This window comes from Terrapene carolina, unplaced genomic scaffold, assembly GCF_002925995.2.
Source record: "Terrapene carolina triunguis isolate 2854851 unplaced genomic scaffold, T_m_triunguis-2.0 Scaffold88, whole genome shotgun sequence".
NCBI lineage: Eukaryota > Metazoa > Chordata > Testudines > Emydidae > Terrapene > Terrapene triunguis.
In genome coordinates this window covers 3,135,125-3,143,652 of record NW_020664439.1, presented here as the reverse complement: position 1 = coordinate 3,143,652, position 8,528 = coordinate 3,135,125, and the positions used below count along the sequence as shown (strand labels likewise).

At 47.3% G+C, this 8,528-nt stretch overlaps 1 protein-coding gene across 2 annotated transcripts in view; it reads right to left on the bottom strand.

The window, feature by feature from the left end:
• The window catches only part of UGGT1 (UDP-glucose glycoprotein glucosyltransferase 1), a 95,019-nt gene extending 87,493 nt beyond the window's left edge, over positions 1 to 7,526 (bottom strand). Inside the window, exon 1 of one of the 2 annotated variants that reach the window (XM_024216825.2) lies at positions 7,440 to 7,526. The gene's annotated coding sequence lies outside the window, so the exon portion shown is untranslated. The remainder of the gene's footprint in view (positions 1 to 7,439) is intronic. The other variant, XM_029911087.1, reaches the window with a different exon arrangement.
• Positions 7,527 to 8,528: the final 1,002 nt, after the last annotated feature.

Sequence of the window (8,528 nt, the reverse complement as noted above, 5' to 3'; positions counted from 1 at the left end):
CTTACTTCCTGGTCCGGATGTAAGCGATCGATCTTCTGGGATCGATTATCGCGTCTTGTCTAGATGCGATAAATCGATCCCGGATCGATCCCGGAAGTGCTCGCCGTCGACGCCGGTACTCCAGCTCAGCGAGAGGAGTACGCGGCATCGACAGGGGAGCCTTCCTGCCGCGTCTGGACCCGCGGTAAGTTCAGACTAAGGTACTTCGAATTCAGCTACGTTATTAACGTAGCTGAATTTGCGTACCTTAGTCCGAAGTGGGGGGTTAGTGTGGACCAGGCCTCTGAAATATTAAATTTATAATGTGTGTGTGGGGGGGGGAGGGGTGTACAGAGTCCTAGTCTAACTAAAATGTAAGTCCAGGTTCTATTTGAAATTAAATGGCCTGTATTATGCAGGAAGTCAGACTAGATCACAATAGTCCCTCCTGGGCTTAAAATCCAAGAACCTAAGAATATTAGGAGACAAGGATTGTAAGATTAGATGCCTCCGCTACAGTAAAAAATAAAACCATAGGAACACAAGGGCATGAGAACCAGTTTTTTTGCACATTTATTTCTAGATTCGAAGGTCAGAAGAGACCACTGTGATCATCTAGTCCAGGGGTCTCAAACTCAAATGACCACGAGGGCCACATGAGGACTAGTACATTGGCCTGAGGGCCGCATTTACTGACGCCTCCCCCCGGCCGCCCTCGGCCCCGCCCCCACTCCACCCCTTCACTGCCCCCATTCAACCCCTTCCCTGAAATCCCCACCCCAACTCCACTCCCTCCCTGCCCTCAGGGGGAGCAGGAGGGGTGTGGGGTGAGGCAGGGGCTCAGGGCAGGGAGTTGGGGTGTGGGGTGCAGGAGGGGGTCAGGGTGCAGCAGGGGGTGCACTAGGGCAGGGGGTTGGGGTGCAGGAGGGGTGCAGGGTGCTGTGGGGGGGTTCATGGCAGGGGTTCAGGGCAGGGGGTTGGCGTGCAGGAAGAGTGTGGGGTGCAGCAGGGGGTTCGGGTCAGGGTGCAGCAGGGGGCTCAGGGCAGGGGGTTGGGGTGCAGGGTGTGGCAGGGGTTCAGGGTGCAGCAGGGGGCTCAGGGTCGTGGGTTGGGGTGCAGCCAGGGCTCAGGGTAGTGGGTTGGGGTGCAGGGGGTCAGGGTGCAGGAGGGGTGCAGCAGGGGGCTCAGGGCAGGGGGTTCAGCTGCAGGAGGGATTCGGGGGGTGGGCTCTGGCCTGACGCTCACCGGGGGCAGGGCAGGCTCCCTGCGCCCACGCTGCTCCAGGAAGCTGACGGAACCTGGGGAAGGAGGGGCGCAGGGGTGTGTGTGGCTGTTGCTTCAGGCACCACTCCCAGCAGCTCCGATTGGCCGGGAACGGGGAACCATGGCCAATGGGAGCTCCTGGGGGCAGTGCCTGAAGCAACAGCAACACACACCCCTGCGCCTCTCCTTCCCCAGGTTCCGTCCCGGAGTGGCGCGAGGGCAGGGCAGGCAGGCAGCCTGCCCTGCCCCCGGTGCGCGTCGGGCCGGAGCTGCTCTAAGTAAACACTGGGGGAGGGCGGGGGGGCCCCGCAGAAAATAACCCCGCGGGCTGCGTGTTTGAGACCCCTGATCTAGTCTGACCACCCGCATAAAATAGGCCACTGAACTTCCCAAAATTGCTGTTTGAACTACAGGAGGGGTTCTCAACCTTTTTCTTTGAGGGCCCCCCCCAACATGCTATAAAAACTCCATGGTCCACATGTGCCACAACAACTGTTTATCTGCATGTAAAAGCCAGGCTGACATTAGGTGGTAGCAAGCAGGGCAACTGCCTAGGGCCCCACGCCACGGGGGGCCCACGAAGCTAAGCTTCTCAGACTTCAGTGTGAGGCCTAGCTGGCAGGGCTCGGAGCATTGGGGCTTTGGCTTTCTGCCCTGGGCTCCAATGAGTCTATTGCTGGCCCTGCTTGGCAGACCCCCTGAAACCTGTTCTCGGCCCCCCAGGGGCCTCAGAACCCTGGTTGAGAACCCTGCTGAACTACGGCATATGTTTTAGAAAAACTTCCAATCTTGATTTAAAAATTGTCAATGATGGCAAATCCAGCACAACTCTTGGTAAATTGTTCCAATGGCTAATTATCTTCACTGTTCAAAACTTGTGCTTTATTTCCAGTATAAATTGTCTAGCTCCAACTTCAAGCCACTGGATTTTGTTAGACTTCTGTCTGCTAGACTGAAGAGCCAATTATCAAATTTCTCTTTCCCCATGTAGATACATATAGCCTGATCAGTTCACCCTTTAACTTTGTCTGTTTACCTTGAGACTGTTACCATAAGGTATGTTTTCCAATCCTTTAATCTTGTGGCTCTTCTTTGAACCCTCTCCAATTTAAAATCCTTCTTTAACTGTGGACAGCAGAACTGGACATAGTATTCCAGTAATTGTCACACCAGTGCCAAATACAAACTCAACTTAACCTCCCCACCCTACTCAAGATTCCTGTTTATGCATCCAAGGACTGCATTAGCCCTTCTGGCTATAGTGTCTCACTGGAGGATCATGGTGGATATTCATCTGGACATGGACTCCAAGTCTTTTCAGAGTCTCTATTTCCCAGGATAGAGTCCCCCATCCTGTGAGTCAGAGCTACATTCTTTGTTCCTAGATGTATACATTTACATTTGGCCACATTAAAATGCATTGATTGTTTGCATCGAGAATACCAAGAGATCCAGAATGCTCTCAGACCTGTCCTCTTCATTATTTGCCACTCCCACCCACATCTGTGTAATCTGCAAACTTCATCAGTGATATGTTTGTTCTCCATGAGCTAGAAGAAATGTGAAATAGCATAGGGCCAAGTAATGATCCCTGCAGGACCCCACGAGATACACACCTGCTTCATGATGATTCCCATTTACAATTACATTTGGAGACCTATCAGCCAGTTTTTAATCCATTTATTGTGTACCATGTTTTGTATGACAAGTAAAATGTCTTATGGGAGTCTAGGTGTATTAGATAAACATATTACCTTTATCAACCAGTTGAAATCTCATCAAATGCACAAAAAATAGCTTGATAGGCTCTATCTTCCATAAACCCATACTGATTGGTATTAATTATATTACCCACCCTCTAATTCTTTGAGTCATGTATCAGTGCTACATTTTTGCTGCCAGAAACCCCTCACATACAGTGTGCCCTAAAAAAGGCATACTACAGACTGGTCAAATTTAAATCAGGTGTAAGACTAAGTTCCTGACTATCTATGGTGATTAAAAATCCTATACCCATTTCATAAGTGTAAAGATTTATTGCTAGTGGCCTCACCAAAGTCAGACTCTAGGGTGATGGGAGCCAGATAAGATTACATAGAAGGCCCTGTAGGGTCAGTTGGATTCAGTGGGTCCCTTCACTCAGGGATACTCTTTCCAAGGAGTCAAGAGCCCTCAATTCTCTCTAGAGGCTGACTTAAGGATGAGGGCCCTATGGACAAAGACTGGGGACCCTAATGGAAGGCCGTGCTATAGTTTACAAGACATGTGCCATGGAAATGATGCCATTATATCCTCTCTTCTGCCCCATCCATTCACCATGTTGCAGCTAATGTTAACTTTCTTTTCCAGGATGACTGAGCCTCACCCCAAGTCTCAAATTCTTTGTCTCTTTCCTCAGAAGTTCAAACTCCTTGGCCTCATTTACTACATGCAACATGGGGCCACCCCAACTCTGCTTACATCTTGGCTCTCCTCCTTTTGCAAAATTTAATTTTGTTTTAATTAAAATGTGCCCACCCAAACTGTGGGCACATAACACTCCACACACCTCTCAGAATGTCATTTCTGCATCTTTTTCATGCTGCTGTCTGCCAGTAACAGCTTTCCTTTTCCACTATGCCAAACCAGCTCACTCTGCTCCTTTAAAATCACTTTTTTCCAGCTAACATTCCACAAATCACTACGCTCCCTCTGCTCTTACTTCATTATGTGATCCTTAACTTTGGTTAAGTTAAAAGAAATAAACCCTTAGAATAAATGTGTCCTGCTCAACTGCATAATCACTGTATATGTTGCCCCTGGGAAGTAGCCAAGTTGGCAGCATGTGAGATTGCTGCAGCACTTCACTTTGGGCTTTCTCCTCCCACACTGTAACAGTCAACATTGTTGTCTAACCCCCTACTTCCATGGACTTTAACAGAAGCTGAGGATGCTCAATGTCTCACATGATGGGCCCTTCCTATCCCAAACTATTACATATCGTTGCAGTGTACTGTTAAACAGATCTCATTCCAGTGATGACTGTGTGGAAACAATGCTTAAAATCTCATTCAGGTCAACTCCTCCTTCCAAAGTCAATTTTAGTTCTGTGAAGTTTATTGTGTGGGAATCTTGTGAGTAGAACCTTGTCTTTTAAGGTTTCATTAACTGCACATGTACAATTAACGATCTCATGCCATTTGTTTTTTTGGTCAGGTAGAGGCCTGCCCTCATTTTCTTGAAATAAACCTCCCTATCCCTCATAAAGATGGGGCAGACCTCTTAGTTCATTTTTCTGTTACATATCAAAACTATAATATGTCCTGTCTAGTGAATATGTTGGCACAGCAGGAGACAATCTGTCATGGACAAAACAACCCCTGCTATGGAGATGCAGTATATGGCTAATCATAATTAAGACAATGCATGGACTATTCTGGACAATGGCTGACAGCAGAACTCCTAGAAAACCAATCAATCTAGTCAGAAACATGAGGGGTGGCCTGAGAACGATGAAGGGGTTGAGCTCCATGAATATGGTAACAGCATGAATGACTGAGACAAGCAGACCTTGTCATGGTCTCTGTGAGAACTGAAAGGAGAATAGGCTGACCTCAGACACAAAAGTAGGTGTTTGTTTCATTTTAAAATCTTCTTACTCTACTCTTTTCTCTAATGCATAAATAGATTGTTTTTAATAAAGCTACTGAACTGTACTGGAAATTCAGCTTCCTCCTTAGAGAAAGACACAAGCAGATACCCCATATCCAAGCGTCTGGTCAAATTAGAGGTCTGTGAACCTACGCACTATACTCTGGAATCTGTCTAGAAATCAGATCACAGGATTACGCTCCAGGGAAAGGCTAATAGCCCCTCCCCCTGGGCAGCAACGTAAAGACCAAAAGAAGGAACAAAGGTATTTATTTAGAATTAATAACTAATAGACTTATTCAAGATTATGGGAACCCTAAAACATTGACAATACAAATTAAGTCTCAGCAGCATTTAAATCAATTCAGCAAGAGCTCAACCTGCCCCTTGCAAAGACCCCTTTCCACACCTTCACGTAGGAAGCACAACCTCAATCTTCTCCAAAAAGCCCACCAAACAGATGTCTTTTGCAGCATGGCCTGCAGGTTACCAAATTCCAACTATTTTGGACTAAGGATCTTTGATGTTATAGGTCTATATAGGACCCAGTTTGGGAAACCTTTATTAATGTGAATAAGCACACTAGTAAAATGGGCTGTTATTTATAGTCTGTTTTAGAATCTGTGGGAATGAAAAGCAATATATACAAGTCAAATACAACCTGTGGGAAGCAGAACCTGGCACGGGAGAGTTTATTCCTACGAAATCCATATTCTTGTGCATGGAGCTGGCAGGATGGCAGCAGGTGAACAGATTCTGGAGCTTAGATAGAACACATTGGGCTAATAACAGATATGCCATAGGCTGTTGGTGTTATGACCTACTCCTGAACACTCTGCAAGAATAGCAAAGGCTGGGAGATAGCTACAAGAGGCATCCTATAGAAAGAACCAGGAGAATTTTACAGACACTGACACATAAAAGTTGCAAAATAAAAAGGGTATCCACATACAGGTGTGTCACAATCACTAATAGATACTGTTTAATTAAATATCATGTATTTGCTACTGTATACTTTCTCCATAACTTGTAGCTAAATTCCATGTATCCTGAGGCACAGCTGATGGGAAGAACAGGCTAGGAACCATCAGTCTCCCTCATAACTGCTACTAAGCCTTCACAGTTAAGTCAGGACAACACAAACCCAGGTTTCTTTTCTGCATTGTACATTCATCACCACAGCCCCTCATTAAGTCCAGTAGAAATGGAGATCTAGATATTCACTTTAGTGACTGTATTTGTGTAAGTTACAAAGGCACTGGTGAGACCACAAACCTAATAAATAAGGTGTCTGACTAGAACCACTACTTTGAACACAAATTATTTGCTTTAACAGGATGGAGATCCCTTTTAACAAATAACCTAGCACTTTTGAGTTCTAGATCCTAAAGAACTTTACAGAAGTAAGTATATCTCCATTTTATAGATATTAAAACAGAGGTTAAGTGACTTGTGTAAAGTCACACAATGAGCCACTGACAGTGTTGGAATTAGGACCCAGATGTTCTGAGTCCTAGTCTAGTACCCAAATTTGTTTCCACATAGTGCATTTTAAAATCAAACATAAATGAAGCATGCTCCTCCTGTAAATCATATTTCTTCATTAATAATAAATGGGGAGATTTTCATACAGAAAGAGGGAGATGCCTAACTCCAATTTACTTTCATTTGCAGTTAGATTGCTCAACTCCCCGGTGTGCCTTTGAAAATCTCCCCCAAATTGTTTCAGATATGTGAATAAAAAACAGGACAGCATTAGCATGGTTTGGAAAATAATATATTGCCACGGAAGCTAAAAACCTGTAACCATGTTAAGTGTCACTGTACAAGACTGTCATTGCAGGAAAGCATGCTCTTTAGTCCATGTATTGTAACAGTAGCATCAAGGGCTGTTGGGGTGCATAGCTGCACCCTCCCATAATGTGTTTTCTACACTATTGGGAATTTGTTCAAACAGAAATGAACTGTGATGTCATGAAATGCATGACTCACTACACCCCCCTGAGCCCTAAGCCACGCTAGTATCATGTAGCACTTCACATTCTGTATATGCAAACAGACACGGCTTGCACAGGTAATACTCTCCCATTACAGCACAGTCCTTGTGCCAGACTCTCTGCTGGCCAGCCCCACTGATGCCAAGCTGAACAACGGCAAGCACAACAGATGGCAAATGACACAGAAGATGGTCAGCGGGAACCTGCGAGGTGTGAACCAGGGCAAAGCCCGGCCCGTCTGCCTGGGCAAAGCCTGCCCCCACAACTCCAGTCCATGCAGAAGGGCTGCAGAGACACAAGAGCTGTGACCTGTCAAACATCATGCTCCACCAGAGACCTGCCCTGCCTCAGGTCTCCCTCCCGCGACAAACCTGGATCCCCTCTCCACCCCCCACGGAAAAAGCAGGCTCCCCCTGTTCATCACCCCAGGCCCCAGAGAGAAGGAGCTGCCCCACATGGCCAGCAACAGCCTGAGGACATGGACTGGCCGGCTCTGTGGGCGCCGACGGGCCGCTTGGCCCAGTGCGTGACCCGCACTTCAGTGGAGGGGGCGCGCGCTGCCTAAAGCACCTGCTGTGCGAACGTCCCGAAACTACGAGCTCCTGCGGTTATTCCACCTGTGAGCGGCCGCCACGCTCCCTTCCGGCTCCAACCGCCGCCGCCGCCGCTTCTCCGGGTAGGTTCCTTCCGGGCAGCCTGCTTCTGCTTCCGCTTCCGCCCTGAGGCCGGACACGTGGAGGACCGACTGCCATAGAGAGGAAAAAGCAGGCTAGAGCGTCGCTCGACAGCCATCTTGAATGTGACCAAGGGAAAGCGATTGTTTTAGGTAATTTACCGCTGGTCCTCCCAGCCTGAGAGCCAACGACGGCACGGGAGTTCACACCACGAGGGAGGGAAGGAAGCAGCCTAGGAATGTTCAAGAAAACTGCTCCGTTGGGGAGAGACACGTTACACTCTGCCTGGAAATGCCTCCCACCCCAAAATGTGGGGGGCTTTCCCCTCCCCCTCATTAAGTCAGCTTAGCCCCCTCAGTTCTGCTGCCCTGTGATCCGCACTGTTGGAGCTGTCTCGTTTAGGTGCCCAGTTTTAGACCCCTATAGTACAGCACAGCCTGCTTTGCTGAGGTGTGCCCCTCACAACTGCATGGGAACTTCATGGGAGCCCCCGTTGCACAGCATTTCTGAATATCGGGCAATAGGTGTCTAAAGATGGGCACTGAAGTTAATATTTCTGAAAGTTTGCTCCTAGGTGGGAATTGATACCCACATCATTGTGCAGCCTCAGAGTTCGGGGTGGGGGGAGGGGGCTAATGGCAGCAGGCTGTTTGTGTAACAGCAAAACTAGGTGTGGGATTATAGAGCTCTTGAGATTTGTGTTACTATGTATTCTCATAATAATGGAAAAATTGCTTATTGGTATTTGGAGTGGAGGATGTTTTGCACCAAGCCAAGGAAATCAGAACTGTGCCTTTAAAAATCAAATACAAATGAACTGTGCTCCTCCTGTAAATCTTGTTTATTCATTAATAATAAAAGGGTAGATTTTCAAACAAAGAGGAGGGAGATGCCAGATCCCAGAAATTGAAGAGCTTTTTAGTGTTTTTCAGATGCATTAGCAGAAACATGAGGCTAGAAAGGATATTATCCAGGCCCAGATGGA